This window comes from Mauremys reevesii, linkage group 11, assembly GCF_016161935.1.
Source record: "Mauremys reevesii isolate NIE-2019 linkage group 11, ASM1616193v1, whole genome shotgun sequence".
Taxonomy (NCBI): Eukaryota; Metazoa; Chordata; order Testudines; family Geoemydidae; genus Mauremys; species Mauremys reevesii.
In genome coordinates, this window is record NC_052633.1 from 52,017,907 (window position 1) to 52,035,212 (window position 17,306).

General features: G+C 40.9%; 1 protein-coding gene across 7 annotated transcripts in view; it reads right to left on the reverse strand.

Moving 5' to 3' along the window:
* LYPD6B (LY6/PLAUR domain containing 6B) overlaps positions 1-17,306 on the reverse strand; it is a 178,340-nt gene that overhangs the window by 85,491 nt on the left and 75,543 nt on the right. The gene's annotated exons all lie outside the window — the stretch shown is intronic.

Below are 17,306 nucleotides of genomic sequence, written 5' to 3' on the forward strand. Positions count from 1 at the left end.
AGGGCTAAAACTTGATTCTCTCCCCTAGCTCTCAAATGAGAGCGCCAGTCTGTGCATTTAGAACATCTAGGAGGGGAGATTAATTAATCCTAATTATGATTCATTTAAATAGCCAGCTCTTTTCCATTATGCCTATTTTTACAAATACAGAGGCCAGTCCCCACTCACACAATATACCATATGGGTCACTCTGGTTGCACAAAGGGAACTAAGCTGCCCTAAATGGGCAGGGTGGGATTCTGCAGCAGTAGAGGTCGTTCACATACAGCATCCCCTTCACCCTCTCTGCTGCACGTACCCAGGTACATATAAGGGGTAAGGACATGGACGGCCACTGGTCCACCCCTAAAATTATGTCTCCCCTGAGGCTGCTCTAACTTGTGCTAGGGCAAACTGGCCCCCAACAGGCAGCAGGACAGGGGTGACAGAAAGTTGCCTTTATGCCTCCACCTCAATCCCTGCACCCCGTAGACAGGCAGCAGGACATATGTTTAAACTCAGATTGATTCTGAATGTTTGCATCAAACCCATAAGGGTTAAACACTTAATTAGGCCCTGAATCCCTGCATGATGCTTTGAACATTTTGGTGGCACCGCACCAACTCAGTTGTTTTTTTGCTCCAAATGCAAACAATTATTCTTCCATTCTTTCATTAAATAGCTCATGCTATGCTCTTCAAATACCACAGATTAGTTGCTTTTACCTAGTCAGGACAATTTTAATTAATCTTGACTCTAAATGTACTTCTGACAGCTGAGCTAGCAAGCCTATTGTTTTATGCTTGCTCTGTGAAGGACTGAACCATTTCAATGCACAGCAGTAGTGAGGTTTATCTTCCTCATATACATTTCCTTTAGTTTGTATTGGCAAATTGGGAAACATTTGCCTTTCTATAAAGAAAGATCTATAAAACCAGTGAACTTTATCAAATACACCTGATAGCACATAGAAGCACAATTACACCTGTACTGGCGTTCTACAAATTCAAGATTCCCCCACCCTATCCCAGTTCCCATTGCTTAAATCACATTGCCTGCGGCAAATGGAAAATTTTAGGGAATACAAATACAAAAGGGAGGGTTCTCATTTGTGCACAGGCAGGGACTTTTTCCCATGACACTCCAAACACAGGGCCTCAGGATCTCCCTCCTTCACCCAAAACTCTTCTCCCTTTCCCCCCAGGACACCCATTCTCCCCTCTCCCCGCCCTGCCCTTCCCCTAGGACTCTCTCTCTGCAATGAAACTTCTTGAGAAGCACTGCTCAGCAGCCAGCATCCCCTGCTGGGACTCAGGAATATAGCTCCACATACCAGGAATCCAGCAGGCAGGCAGGGCCCTCTCCCCATGACACCCTTCACGGGCTGAGGTGGACAGGCATGCGGACAGCAGAGTGATTCAAAAATAGATTTGGGGGGTGAGGGCTGACCCTGCTCTAGTTCTGGCCACCTGCTGCCTATGACAAAGGGTGATAGACATATGTGGGCACTGGAATACTGGCAATCCAACGCACACACTATGGCCCCACTCTTGCAAACACCTATGGATGTGAGAAATATTCGAAATGGGAGTATTCCCACTAAAGCATTTGCCGGATTGAGGCCTACATTTGCATACACACATACCCCATGAGTAGGATTGCCAACCCTCCAGGATTGTCCTGGAGTCTCCAGGAATTAAAGATTAATCTTTAATAAAGATTATGTCATGTGATGAAACCTCCAGGAATATGTCCAACCAAAACTGGCAACCTTACCCATGAGAAAAAGTGATATCCATTTAACGTGATGATTTATCATGTGCCTTTCACTGCCTAACCTGCTCTCTGCCCATTGAGATGTGTCCATGAAAATTATTCTTAAATTGCAACGCTCTGATCACCTTTGAATCACCTTTTCCCTTCTTCCTTCCTTCCCTCCCTCTTTAAAAAATAGAACCTGCCATGAGAACATTTCCTCCTCTGCTCTGCAAATGTTGAATTTTATCAAAGAATTACATCTGCCGAAGGGCGGGGATAGGCAAGCAATTCAATCCTGGATCTATAATAGCTATTATATAGAATAATGTAATGACTTTAAATCTGCATCTCCCAACACTTGGAGCTTATACCAGTCAGGAAGAGGAGTTTACTTATCTGTAACTGGAGCTATGTGGTCCCTATCTGTGTTCCACTGAAGGTTTCTGCATGTGCACCATGCATCCGGAGCCAGAGAATTTGAAAGTAGTAGTGTCTGTTGGTCTGTACATGCACCCTTGTTTTGCCTCATGGTTTTGACTGTGGTGATAAAGGGCGAGGCAGACCAGGCTGCGCCTCCACTTCCTTTTTCACTGCAAATTAAACAGATCTGCAGTAAAGAGGAAGGAAGGCGGGAAGTGGAATACAGATAGGGACCACACATCTCGAAGAACATCCAGTTACAGGTCAGTAACTTCCTCTTCTTCTTCTTCGCGTGATGGTCCCTATTGTATTCCACTGTGAGTAATTAACAAGCAGTACCTATTTTGGAGGAGGGTACAGGTAAGAGGATGGAATGGTGGATTGGAGGACAGCCATGCTGAATGAGGCATCCGTCACGAAGTCTTGCACCAAGACATAAAATGCATAGTGAAGGTATGTGCCAAACTCCACATGGTTACCCTACATATGTCTGGATGCAGTATATTGTGCAGGGTGACCATAGTCGATGCTTGTGCTCTCGTCTAATGGGCTCTCACGCAATGAGTGGAGGCAGTCCTGACAACTGATAGCAAAGTGTAATGCATCAAGAAATCCACATTGGCTGAAAATGTCATTGATTGTAGTGTCATGAAGCTCCCATTCATGATCGGCCATGAACTTCCTGCTGAGAGAGTCTACAATCACATTCTGAGGCCCTGGAAGATATGCTGCCGACAACGGGATCTTGTGGGCAATGCACCAATCCTACAGATAAACCACTTCCGCACAGAATACAATTGACCTCATGTCCCCTTGTTTGTTGATGTAATAAATTGTGGTGGTGCTGCTGTCAGACATGATGAGAAACATGATGGGAACAAATGGATGGGAAGAAGGCTCAACATGCTCTCCATGTCACCTGAAGCTCCAGAAAATTGATGTGAATTCTGGATTCCCGAGGGGTCCAAGTCCCTTGAGTCATGTGCTCGCTCATATGGTACCCCATCCAGTAAGTGATGCATCCATTATGATAATCATGTGCAGGGAGGATAAGAGGAAAGGCATCCCAGTACAGACCTGCCTCAGGTCCGTCCACCACTGGATGGAGGAGAGCACTCTGGGGGGGACTGTCAACAGAAAGTCCATAGTACGTTGCATGGGTGAATAGACTCTCTGGAGCCACAGCTGAAGATAGCGAAGGAGGAGGTGAGCGAAGGCAGTGATGTACATGCAGGCTGTCATGTGGCGAAGGAGAGATAGGCAAATCCTGATCGGAACAGGACCATGGACCACTTGGGTGATGAGTTCCTGCAGGATGTGGAACCTGTCCCTCAGTAGGTAGGCTTGTGCTGAGACCACATTGATGAAGACCCTAATTCATGTACTGATACAGTTTAACACTGCATGTTCCATAAATAGTAAACCAGAGTTGTCCAATATATCTTCTGGGGGGGAAGGAGAAGGGAGGACAGACAGTGGTCCAAAAAACAATGGACCGGATCTTAAATCAGCCTGGCTCCACTGATGTCAATGGATTCTTGTTGATTTACACCACATGAGGATCTGGCTCATCATGTGTAATACTGAATAGAAAATGGAAGTGCCAACTTGTTGCTGTTTTTTAAATATAGCATAAAACTCCAGAATACAGTTGCTTCATTTTTGTTGCTTTTTATGTTTCAGGAGGAATTCTGTTTCTAATACAAACTGGGCCCCAATAACTTAGATCTAGATGCAATGCAAAGATTATGCACCTACAATCCATCTTGTAAAGTCAGTCATTCTAGGTAATAAAAATTGAGAACTTGCACAAGGTATTTTTGTTTATCATTAGTCAAAATGCTATCTTAAGCTTTTATCAAAAGGATTATAGCAACAAATAATCTTCAGCCACAGCAATGCAAAATAAATCTTTTTTTTGTTCAACTGTATAACCAGCTAAAAATAAATTTTAAGCCGAATTAGCATAACTCTGATTAAGCCAGTTAGAAGATATGGCCTGACATTTTTGTCTCATTATTCATAAACAATATTCTCACAAGCTTCACTCTCAATTACAGCTCTCAACCAAGATTTCAATAATTTGCTACCTTGATTTCAGAGCTGAAGAGAATGTTTCTCTCACTCTGGTAACCCAGCGTAACTGACACATAGGGCAGACCCCTTGATATCAGCCTCCACTTATCTACACCTGCTCATTGATCTCATTTCATGACACTTTGTCTTCTTTCCCACCAGCAGAAAGAAGATTACAGTCACACACACACACCCCAAAAATTTGGGTTCTCTCTACCCGACCTTTTCTATTCTTCCCACCTTACAGCTAACATCTTCCAGGTCAAAACCAGTTCAGAGCAGCATACATGTTAATGTAAACTCTAATCAGTGATGCCAACTTCTGCTTTCAATAAGTGAAACTCCAACTTTGAAGGAGGGAGTTTTTTTCTTGCCAGAACCTTTCCATGAAAGCACTAGAGGTTCCAAACTAAAAACAGTGTCATACAATAATAGCTCGACTTTTACAATGTGTGCATGTGCTGTTTTCATATGTTTCATGCTGCAAACTTGAACAGCCACATTCCTAACCCTACAATTCTCTGCTTCCTCCCCCCCCCCCACTCCTGCCCTATTAGCTCATTAACAGAAACTTTGGTCTCTTAACACCTCTTTCTCCAAAGGTCAATTTTAGCAGCACACTGGTTATGTCATTTCTAACAGAGAACACAAGATATAACACTCAAGATAGAACTAATCAGTCCCTGGCTTCAGCACAAAGCAAACATGCAAGATCATCTTTGGATGTTACCCAAAATACCACACTGCCAGACAATCCTTTAGTATCTAAAACTAAAGGATTATTATAAAAGAAATGAACAAGAAGAGAGTTGTTAAATGGTCAAAGCAATCAGATACATACATATGATTTCAGAGTCTATATATCAAGTTCTTCAAGGCATTGGTGAGTTTGCTGGCTTGTAAAGTCCCTCTTGAACACATCCAAAGCCTGGATGGGTCTGTCAGTCCTTTGTTCAAAGTTTCAGTTTGTAGAGAAGTTACTCCAGAGGTGTGAAGCAGGAATGAAGACAAAATGGAGAAGATGCAGCTGCCCTTTTAAAGTCTTTGCCGTGTGGCTTGTACCTGCTTTGTTCCAAACACAAACTCACAGAACATAGGCATGAAAAAGCTCTTGGAGTCCCCTGTCCACATGCATGTCCCTATATGTCCTGTTGATAGCCCCTGGATTCTCTCAATGGGTTCATTGTACAGCTGATTGCCTTTGATAGGCCATCAAGCAGACTGGATAGTGCTGATGCCAATCTGTCTGGGGTTGTCACCCAGAAACACAGCACAAGTTTGAGATACAAATATATCACACATATTTATAACCCACAATACAAAGATGATACATACATATAAACAAGATGATCATACTTAGCAAATCATAACTTTTCCACTGATACCTTAAATGGCATATCTTATAAAATTCATTGCAATTTTGTAATATTGGTATCCATAATATTATAAATGGTCACCCATATTCCATACAGCATCACGGGTTTCATCAACCATCCTTAGCTGGACTGTTTTGTTTGTTGCTTCTCATGAGCTTCTCCCCTTCCGCCCCAGGCTCGCAAATGAAGCATTGAACAACAACAGGAATTATCTACAGTTCAACTACAGAGTTTTGTTATATGGAATGTGGCATGGCTGGAGTTCATCAAGATTTTTAAAAGGCCATTTGTGATAGGTGTAGAGATACCTTTGTAGAAGATAATTTAGAGATGCTCCCTCCTAAGAGACAGTATTATGAACATAGGAATTGGGGGATGTGCCCTGAAGGCATGGATTGGGAACATCGCATGGCTGTGTGCAGCAGCTCACCAGAGACGCTCTCCAGTTTGTTTTATTCAAGTTTTATTCCTCTCTCATTAGCTGGTTTGTTATTTAATCAACCCCAATGTCGTTACAATAGCAACAATGCTAATTCAATGTTAAAGGTATTCTAAAAGATAGGGTATGAAAGTGAAATGACTGAAAAACCCAGCTTACACTGAGTAAGCATTTAACAGGATTGTGTTCTAGAAAAAAATCTGAAAATCTATGAGCAGCAGCTGCAGAATGATTTACATTTACAAATGTAGTCCATACACCGAGACCTGATATACTCTTGGTTTGGTTAATTGCACTCAGTGTTAGAGTAAGAGCATCATTTTTTGGCAGATGTGGTCTATCCACATTTATCTCCAGAGCTGTTCCTGTTTGCCAACGAACTAATCCAAACACATGAACAGGAGAAAGTAAAATCAGGCAGAGTTTTTAGAAACTCCCTCAAAAGCTAAATCTTGCCCTGATGCTAGCACGGAAAGCGTGTGTGTGCGAAGATGCTTTCAGGTAAGTCCTCTGCTGTAGGAGACTTGCCAGCACAGTACCATGATGTGCACACTGCTATTCTAACCCTCAGGAGCAAGATGTCCACCATCTACAAGGTAGCGTTTGCTGCTCATAGTGTTAAGCTGGGGGCGAGGTGGGGAGCACGGATCACAAGCTAAATATGAGTCAACAATATAACACTAAAAAGAACAAGGAGTATTTGTGGCACCTTAGAGACTAACAAATTTATTTGGGCATAAACTTTCGTGGGCTAAAACCAACTTCATCAGATGCATGCAGTGGAAAATACAGTAAGATGATGTATATACACAGAGAACATGAAAAAATGAGTGTTACCATACCAACTATAACAAGACTAATCAATTAAGGTGGGCTATTATCAGCAGGAGAAAAAAAACTTTTGTAGTGATAATCAGGATGGCCCATTTCCAACAGTTGACAAGAAGGTGTGAGTAGCAGTAGGGGAAAAATTAGCATGGAGAAATAGTTTTTACTTTGTGTAATGACCCATCCACTCCCAGTCTTTATTCAAGCCTAATTTAATGGTGTCCAGTTTGCAAATTAATTCCAATTCTGCAGTTTCTCATTGGAGTCTGTTTTTGAAGGTTTTTTTGTTGGAGAATTGCAACTTTTAGGTCTGTAATTGAGTGACCAGGGAGGTTGAAGTGTTCTCCGACTGGTTTTTCAATGTTATAATTCTTGACGTCTGATTTGTGTCCATTTATTCTTTTGCGTAGAGACTGTCCGGTTTGGCCAATGTACACTATAAAACTGTTGCCAAAAAAAAAAGGGAGTGGGGAGAAACATCATTCTGGGCTGTATTAGCAGGAGTGTTGTAAGCAAGACATGAGAAATAATTCTTCCACTCTACTCCATGCTGATTAAGCCTCAGCTGGAGTATTGTGTCCAGTTCTGAGCACCACATTTCAGGAAAGATATGGACAAATTGGAGAAAGTCCAAAGAAGAGAAACAAAATAATTAAAGGTCTAGAAAACATATGTGGGTTTGTTTAGTCTGGAGAAGAGAAGACTGAGAGAAGACATGATAACAGGTTTCAAGAACATAAAAGATTGTTACAAGGAGAAGGGAGAAAATTATTCTCCTTAACCTCTGAGGATAGGACAAAAGGCAATGGACTTAAATTGCAGCAAGCGCAGTTTAGGTTGGACATAAGCAAAAACTTCTGTGGTTAACGACTGGAATAAATTGCCTGAGGAAGTTATGGAATCTCCTTTGTTGGAGATTTTTAAGAGCAGATTGGACAGACACCTGTCAGGGACAGTCTAGATAATATTTAGTCCTGCCATGAATGCATGGGACTAGACTAGATGACCTCTTGAGGTCCCTTCCAGGCCTACAATTCAATCGCCAATGCACCGTAGGCTGAGGCTGCCTGGGCACATTGAAGGAGCTAGCAAAGCCAGCTTTTATGAAATAATCACAAAAATGTATTTTTGTAAAACTGAAGTGAATGGAGATTTCAGGTTTTGGGATTATGTTTTCATGGCTCACATGTTCTTATGTTTATCAAGTGAATTGATTTTAATCAGAAATATGTTGGAGGCCAGGGGTGAAAAAATCCTGGCTCTATTAAAATAATTGGAAACACGCCCCATTAAACTCAATCAAGCTAGGATTTCACCTATGGTGTTCGTGTTTTCTGAGAGGTTTGCTAAAAGCAGCAGCTAGCTAATTCATATAAAACCTCTTCACTTAAAGTTTTGGACCCTAGATGGTTTTGTATCATTATAACTTAGCATAACATGTCACATTTAATGCTGCAGTGAAGTCATGTAGCACAATTAATTTCAAACAGAAAATTATGCACAGTACCACCCATTATACCTACCAGATAATGTAGACCTTATTGTACAAGTCTGAACTCTTCCAGATTTCTCATATAGACACAGGTTCTGGCAGTTAACTGAAAAATACTCTCTCTCTTCTCACCCACATCCATCATGAGCTCAAGATACTGCCCCATCTCTTCTCTCTGCTATCTCAGAAATTCCCCTTTCCCTGACAATAACCTCCTAAATGTCTCCGCCCTTGAGATGTCTTCACTGGACAGCCTGCAGATCCTCTTTTTCTCAGATAAGCCTGAGCCACCTGATGCATTCCTTTCATGCATTGCTCTACAATTTTTCTCTCAGAAGCACTTTACATAAATAGATCAGTCTGGATTGATGGATGCTCCAATTAAAATTTCTTAAAGATGTAGTAGTAGTAGGCAGCCTATAAAAAGCTATAGAGAGAAATAAATGTGATTCAATTTCCACTATGAAGTTTTCTGTTTACAGTATCCACTGGGGACTCTTTCCACTTGAACTCTTTCACTCTCACTACTTGCTATCAAAGGGTGAGATGACAGGCTGGAGTTGATGAGAGTTACCAGTGCTTGACATGTGTGGCAGTATACATGACAGTATTTGCTTTTTAATTAGTGGCTTGCAAACAAGGTACAGATCCCCTCCACCTCACAATAAATACAAGCGATGGGGAAGGAGAAGCAGTATTTGTTTGTTTTTATAATGTTTGAGAAGTGCTAAAAGTTGCCCATGAGTATTAGTGGACAGATGTAAAGTCAGTTTTACTTCCTTATATGCTAACTGTGGTATATTGAGGACTGTGTTGGATTTGCAAGCTATCACTTTAAGAGTGGGGTTGGGGTTTTCCTGGTTTTTGCTTGCAAGCTAGGAGGCGGGCTCTGCTCTATGTGATCAGCAATCAGTTCTTCTGAAAGCCAACTTACAATAGATAGGGTAAGTTGTGAGTGAGTCTATCCTAAGGAGCAGCCCGTTTTCTGTTTTGGGGTTCTTGCATGGTTTTACTTTATTTCTGAGAATTCAAAATTGACTATGTTGCAACTTTTCAACAAAGGTAATTCTAATTTTTCTCTGTGTATGCTGTGAACATAAACCGTAACAAACTCAAAACAATGAAGAGTTAATTGCTGTATCTCTGGGCCTGGTTTCACAGATTTCCTGCCCAGAAGGATCCGTTAGATCACCTAGTCTGACCTCTGTATAACACAACTTTTGTTTTACACCATCCAACAGTACAACCCAGAAAGTGGAACGTAACAAATGGCAGATCACGCTGCTCGGTTTTCAGGCTTGCCAGCTCACAACTATTTTAGTGAAGCATTGTTTGGCTCAATTTATCTTTCCAGCATAATATATTACTTTTGGCAATGTAATAGCAAAATGAATTGCCTATACTGCTGAATGGTGTGTGAACATAAATATCTCCTATTCAGAAGTGTCCAAACATGTATGCCATAACTGCAACTAGAAAAAACAAATATTGCTCTGCTTCATTCCACTCAAAGGGTCAAATCTTCTACACAGGTGTGAGCACACAACTTCTACTCAGAAAATTCCACTGGAACAATCTGCTGCTAAGCAGTAGGTTTTGTACAATTTCTTATGCTCCAACCTCACCACAAATAACCTGTCTCCAGACTACTGAGCTGGAGTTGTAGTTTATTCTAGAGAATACAAGAACCTTAATTAACCATTGCACATGCCAGCTGAAAGTGAGACCTAGCGTCCATCATCTCTGGGTTGCCAGGCTCATTTGCTAGAGTGAATCATCCAAACACACATTCCCAGGGTTCAGAAAGAATCAGAACATCCAAAGATACAGGGCACTTCAAGGTGCTCATTGTCAAAGCCAAGCTGATATTTATTTTATTAGAGACACATGGTGAATGAAGAAATAGCTTTTATTGGACCAAATTCTGTTGGTGAGAGAGAAATTTTTGAGTTTACCCAGAGCTCTTCTTACCCTCTCCCGCCTTGTGTCTCTATTATCCTGGGACCAACATGGCTACAATAACACTGCAAACAACATTTATTTTATAAATATTGTTTTCACCAATGATTCTCTTTTCTTTCAGTCTGATGTGAAAGGCATTGCAGCCTGCACAGGCCTGGGAGTCAGGAGCACCTGATTTCCAACCCCAGCTTTGCCAGTAACTCACATATGAACTGCAGCAAGTCACTTTATCTCTGTCTCAGGTTCCTTTCCATACCCCTGCCTGTATCTGAAGAATACAAATCACCACACTTGGGACCCTTCCATTCTCCAGATATTAGGAACAGCCCCATCCTTGTTTTAGTACACAGCATCATGGAAGGATGCAGTAGGCTAGTGCGCGCTAACTTTTTGCCTGTGGAGAACGGAGTTCAAATCCTGTTTTGATCACAAATCAAAGCCATTTGGGGGGCTTTTTTCCTAATCTGTGTGCATGGCAAAAAACACTGTACTGAGCACAACTGGCATCCTCTGTTCAAACAGAGATCCACCAAATGGATTGCCTTTCTCAGCGCTACGTACACCTCTCTCCCTGCCCAGAGGCTCTGTTTATCTTTTTACAAAATGGGCCCAACCAGGCAGAGGGGATTTCCCACCCGCAGGGCTGGCTGCAGCATGTCCTTGGTTGGGAGGAGCCCTATACAGAAGTAAATAAGAGTTCTGTGCATGCCTGCTCTGCTCAACCATTGCACATGTGTCAGGAGAGATTGAGCCAATGCCCCTCTCCACCTCATGGACAGAGGTCCATCTCCCCTGTTGCATTCTTAGAATAATGACCCGCAAGGAGTTGTACAAATTACATTGCTTAGGGGCCTGCAAAAACTGGGTTTGGCACTGTCAAGAACAGACCATCATGCTAACGATGATGCTATAAATTCACTAGAGGTTCCACTGCTAGGAACTTCTTCCATTATACAAAAAAATCAATCTTTCCTTCCTACAAAGTGTATGCACTATGGGAAATGCCTCCTCAATAGTAAGATGGAAAAATTCATTGCCTCTGCTTAAACTTGGAATTCTTGAGTGAACTGGGAATGCCAGCAATTGAAGAGCAGTAGCACGTCTCTCGCAAACAAATGCTCTATGAACAAATGCAGCCTCTACAAACCCTGCTGACGATGGTTAGATTTTTAGTGTGCATGCCAAGGTACAGTAACAGTAACATTAAGCCTTATTCAAGTTAGAATTATGAAAATTTGGCAGTTTCAATTTTCAAGAGCCTTTTCTTTATCCCTGTTCATAAGTGTTCACAGCCTCTGATTTTAACTTAAGTTTGGGATTTAAACAAACACTGAGCTGAAAACCAATAATTGTACCTGCTTCTGAGATGAAATCATGAGGTTTGCATGGTTTCAACTACAAGTGGTCTCAATTGGAATATCAGATCCACATACACACATCAAATCTGGGGGTAGATGGGCTTTAGAGATGATCCTAGAGCCAAATTTTACTGTTTGGCTATATCTTTAGTTTCAGGGCAAAACCATACATCGGTCCAGCCTTGAAAGTTAAGCAAAGAAATTATGATCTCTAGACTATCCTGGGCCTTGTTTCTAGTTAATAATGAAACCCAAACCAGGCATGCTCTTCAAGGGTGGGGCTTTTGGCTCTAGTGAGGTTTCACCTTCCATAACACCTGCCTTCAGCCCAAATTACCATTAAAAAGCAGCTGAGATAATCCTTATTACATTGGAGAACTAAAAAATGTCTTGGAAAATGGACTGTTTAAACTGCAGAAAACAAAAAGCTGACTGCTTTGAATACTTCTAATTAATTATTGCCTACCACCAGCAACTTCATTCATCAAGTTGGTTTTGCAAGTGTAATGGTGTGTAACAGAGTCTGCTACTATATGGCTTCCTGGAGCAAAGGGCAAGAACAACTAGTGAAGTTTAGCAAAAATCTGGCATTTCTTATACTTAGAAACTAAAGAGAATGCAATACCTCCCCTAGTTTTAATTTCTATTTTTTATTAAAAGGTAAATAGAACTATTGTCAGTACCAGGCATCCTTTTACATAAGCCATAAGAGCATTAGGTGTACAAGAGAATACAGTGAGTTATAGGTTAGCTTGAATTCAAACTAAGTCATAAAAGATATAACAGTGATTTGTTTTTAATCAAGTCTTTCCACTTCCTCCAACTTTCCTTAGATAGTTGTGTTCAGTTACTGCAAAACAGGCAGTAAGTCTTTCCATTTCTCTTAGTTGTTGGCTTTTATTCTTGCAAACAGCAGTTTCACCTCAATTCACTGAAGATTAAATAATGTATATTAATGTTTCTGTCAGACAAAGGTTCTCTGAAGATTTGCACTGTACATATTTTATTTATCAGTAAATGTCTGTCAAATCCTCTAAGACCAAGAGTGAGTCAAATGCTCACAGAATGTTAAGATTCCTAAACACCCACTTTCTAAAAGTAAAAGGCAGACACACTCCAGGAGCGTTAGCTTTTGACATTTCCGAACCATTTTACCAACCCATTGTACTGCAGCTAAATTACAGCAGGGTTTCCCCACTACCCTCGCTTTTCTTTTGTTCCACAGGGCTAGTTCACTGAGTACATCCTGGAATTCCTGAGTTCAAATCACCTAGGATGACCGCTGTTAAGAGACTGCTGTACATTTGTATATATGTAAATAGTTAATAAATAAGGTGCCAGTAGATGGTGCTCAAGAATATTTAGCATAGCTCCTGGGTTTTGTAGGACCGCTAAAACTACTTGTTCTTCTGCACTGTAAAAGGCTTCCTCTGTGGAGCGCTTTACATCAGCAAACAACTTATCTTTACAGTGTCAATCAATATACGGTGAGTGACATTAACAAACAGCATTTGCTGCATGATATTTTACTAAGTTGGTTAACACAAGAAATACTGCAGATACATTGGTAAATTTACCAAACTACGGGTATTAAATGCTAACTGCTTTTTAATGTAAGCTCCTTTGGGGTAGGAATTGCTTTTCTCCTTGGTGTATGTATTATTTTATAGTACAATAAGGCCCTATCCAATGGGGGCTTTGAGTTGCTGAAGCAATTCAAATGATAAATTACAATAATGCCACCCAGAAAGCCTTGGACAGGGTCCCTCACCAAAGGCTCTTAAGCAAACTAAGCAGTCATGGGATAAGAGGGAAAGTCCTCTCATACATCAGTAACTGGTTAAAAAATAGGAAATGAAGGGTAGGAATAAATGGTCAGTTTTCAGAATGGAGAGAGGTAAATAGCTGGGTCCTCCAAGAATCTGTACTTGGACCTGTGCTGTTCAACAAATTCATAAAAGATCTAGAAAACAGGGTGAACAGCGAGGTGCCAGATGATACAAAATTACTTAAGACAGTTAAGTCCAAAGCTGACTGTGAAAAGTTACAAAGGGATCTCACAAAACGGGTGACTGGGCAACAACATAGCAGATGAAATTCAGTGCTGATAAATGCAAAGTGATGCACGTTGGAAAAATACTCCCAACTATACATACAAAGCTATGGGGTCTAAATTAACTGTTACCAGTCAAGAAAGATCTTGGAGTCATCACAGACAGTTCTCTGAAAACATTTGTTCAATGTGCAGCAGCAGTCAAAAAAGCTAACAATGTTAGCAACCATTAAGAAAGGGATAGATAATAAGGACAGAAAATATCATATTGCCACTATAAAACTCATGGTATGCCCCACCCTGAATACGCATGCAGTTCTGGTTGCCCGATCTCAAAAAAGATATGTTTGAATTGGAAAAGGTGCAGAGAAGGGTAATAAAAATGATAGCTTCCATACAAAGAAAGATTAAAAAGATGAGGACTGTTCATCTTAGGAAAGAGACGACTAGGGGGGGATATGACTGAGGTCTATAAAATCATGAATGGTGTGGAGAAAGTGAATAAGGAAGTGTTATTTATTGCTTCACATAACACAAGAACCATTGAACATAATAGGTAGCAGATTTAAAACAAAAGGAAGTATTTCTTCACACAATGGACAGTCAACCTCTGGAACCTGTTGCCACAGGATGTTGTGAAGGCCAAAAGTATAACTGGGTTCAAAAAAAGAATTAGATAAATTCATGGAGGATAGGTCCATTAGAGGTTATTAGCCAAGATCATGAGGGATGCAACCCCATTCTCCATGTGTCCCTAAACCTCTGGTTGCCAGAAGCTCTGACAGGACAATAGGGGTGGACCATTGGAAACTGCCCTGTTCCATTCATTCCCTCTGAAGCATCTGGCATTGGCCTCTGTCAAGACAGGATACTGGGCTAGATGGACCACTGGTCTGACCCAGTATGACTGTTCTTATGTCCTTACTAAAAAGAAAACCACCACCAGTAAAAAAAAATATTCTCTTAAGTGATGGGAAACAATGAGCTCTCCATCCCTTTGGGTGATTTTGGACTGACTGTTTATTTTAAGATGGGATACCAGTTCATGCTTGTGAAATCCCATACTTTCAGATTAATGATGAATTTCTGATGTAATATCACAGACTTACAAACTGGTTATCAGGGGACAATGAAAGAACTGGTTAAAAAGTCAGGATGCAGATGCTCAAACTACCCTTTTTACTTAGCTGAAAGACTCCTCACTAAAACATGGCATCACAACCCCACCTCTCCAACATGCATGGCGCAGCATCACATACGCATTGGAACAAGCAAATCATTTCACTACTTAAAGATAAATTTTACCTGCAAGTTAAGACACAACTTCATATGTAATCTATGCACACAAACACTTACACACTGGGTGTGTTTCAAAACGGGTGCACAATTCAGTATAAAAGAGTGAATAAATGCTTTATTCCTGCTGCTCCTTCTTACTCTCTTCATTATAAGCATGTACACCAGGTCCAAAAACTATAAGACACCATTTCAAAATGCTACCTCTGTACATGAACACAGATGAAAACTTACCTTACTGCTATTCCACTCTAAACAGGAGGTAATTCACTGGAGGGGGAAGGAAATCCTATTCCTTTTGTGTGCGGAAACTCTCATTCAAACTATTCACAATCAAAGCTACCGTTTGCTTTTCATAACGATACCCAAAACCTTGCACAAATTCTTTGAATGACCTTGGATGTATTTTAGGAAGATATGGTACTATCAAATTATCAATAGAATAAGTCGGACATAAAGGCAAAAGAAAAACATTGGTAAGCAATATACTGGGGTCTCTGAATGCAAGAGCTATTCCTTGTACATGGTGTCTTTGGTGATACTCCCATATCAAGAGAGTTTTACAACCTCCAAAAAACAGACGACACATATTCTCTTCATTGTTCACAAAGAATAATACAGTACATGTGAAGAGAGGGACTGCCAGGAAACAAGGGAGTAAGACTTTCATTGATTCATTCAGATTAATTTACATCTAAGAAAATAAGACTATGGAAGACGGATCTCCTGAAATGGTCTTTCCTTTAAATCTGGAAATCAGTATTCCAGCCAATTTTCATTAGAAAAAATAAACTTAGGGACCTGATCCGTAGGGATTTAACACTGCATATAAGATTCTTGGATAATTTTAAAGCATTAAAAAAAAAGATAACTGTGTAGCTTGAGGGATTGGCAATGAGACATGGATCCTTTTACCTCTAGGTCACCAATTCAAATTCACACATTAGCTACTTGCTGGAAGGCAGATGGGTCGCACCAAAATCCAGGGTATTGCCTAATGATCGCACCATGATAAGTATCTTATGTTTAAAATCTATATTCCAGCCTCAGATCAGTGAAAGGGAAATACAGGGTTTAATAGAATGAGAATGAATAGATCTGCTCACTGACTAGAGGAAGAGACATACATGCTTATATACAAAAGCTCCACATGAGCAGATTAGATAAAACATTTGTAGAAATAGCGTAGAGGACAATCCTGCACTGTAGCAAGTGGGCTTATTTGGGGGAACAGACTAGATGATTCTACAGGTCATTTCCAGAACCAATCACCCATGATCCATGTTGCTTTAACCACCACATTCAAAATAAATAAAAACCATGACAAAGTCCTTAATCTGCATTCAAAAGCAATTAATGTTAGGAGTATTCACCTTCTGCTTTCCTAGACACTACTGTGCTAATAAACGATGGTCACATAAATACCACCCTATACCGGAAACCCACTGACCGCTATACTTACTTACATGCCTCCAGCTTCCATCCCAGACACACCACACGATCCATTGTCTACAGCCAAGCTCTAAGATACAACCGTATTTGCTCCAATCCCTCAGACAGAGATAAACACCTACAAGATCTCTATCAAGCATTCTTAAAACTACAATACCCACCTGCTGAAGTGAAAAAACAGATTGACAGAGCCAGAAGAGTACCCAGAAGCCACCTACTACAGGACAGGCCTAAAAAAGAAAATAACAGAACGCCACTAGCCATCACCTACAGCCCCCAACTAAAACCTCTCCAGCGCATCATCAAAGATTTACAACCTATCCTTAAAGATGATCCCTCACTCTCACAGATCTTGGGAGACAGGCCAGTCCTCGCTTATAGACAGCCTCCCAACCTGAAGCAAATACTCACCAGCAACCGCACACCATACAACATAAACACTAACCCAGGAACCTATCCTTGCAACAAAGCCCGATGCCAGCTCTGTCCACATATCCATTCAAGTGACACCATCATAGGACCTAATCACATCAAACACGCCATCAGGGGCTCGTACACCTGCACATCTACCAACGTGATATATGCCATCATGTGCTAGCAATGCCCCTCTGCCATGTACATTGGCCAAACCGGACAGTCTCTACGCAAAAGAATAAATGAACACAAATCTGACATCAGGAATCATAACATTCAAAAACCAGTGGGAGAACACTTCAACCTCTCTAACCACTCAGTGACAGACTTGAAGGTGGCAGTTTTACAACAAAAAAACTTCAAAAACAGACTCCAAAGAGAAACTGCTGAACTCGAATTAATA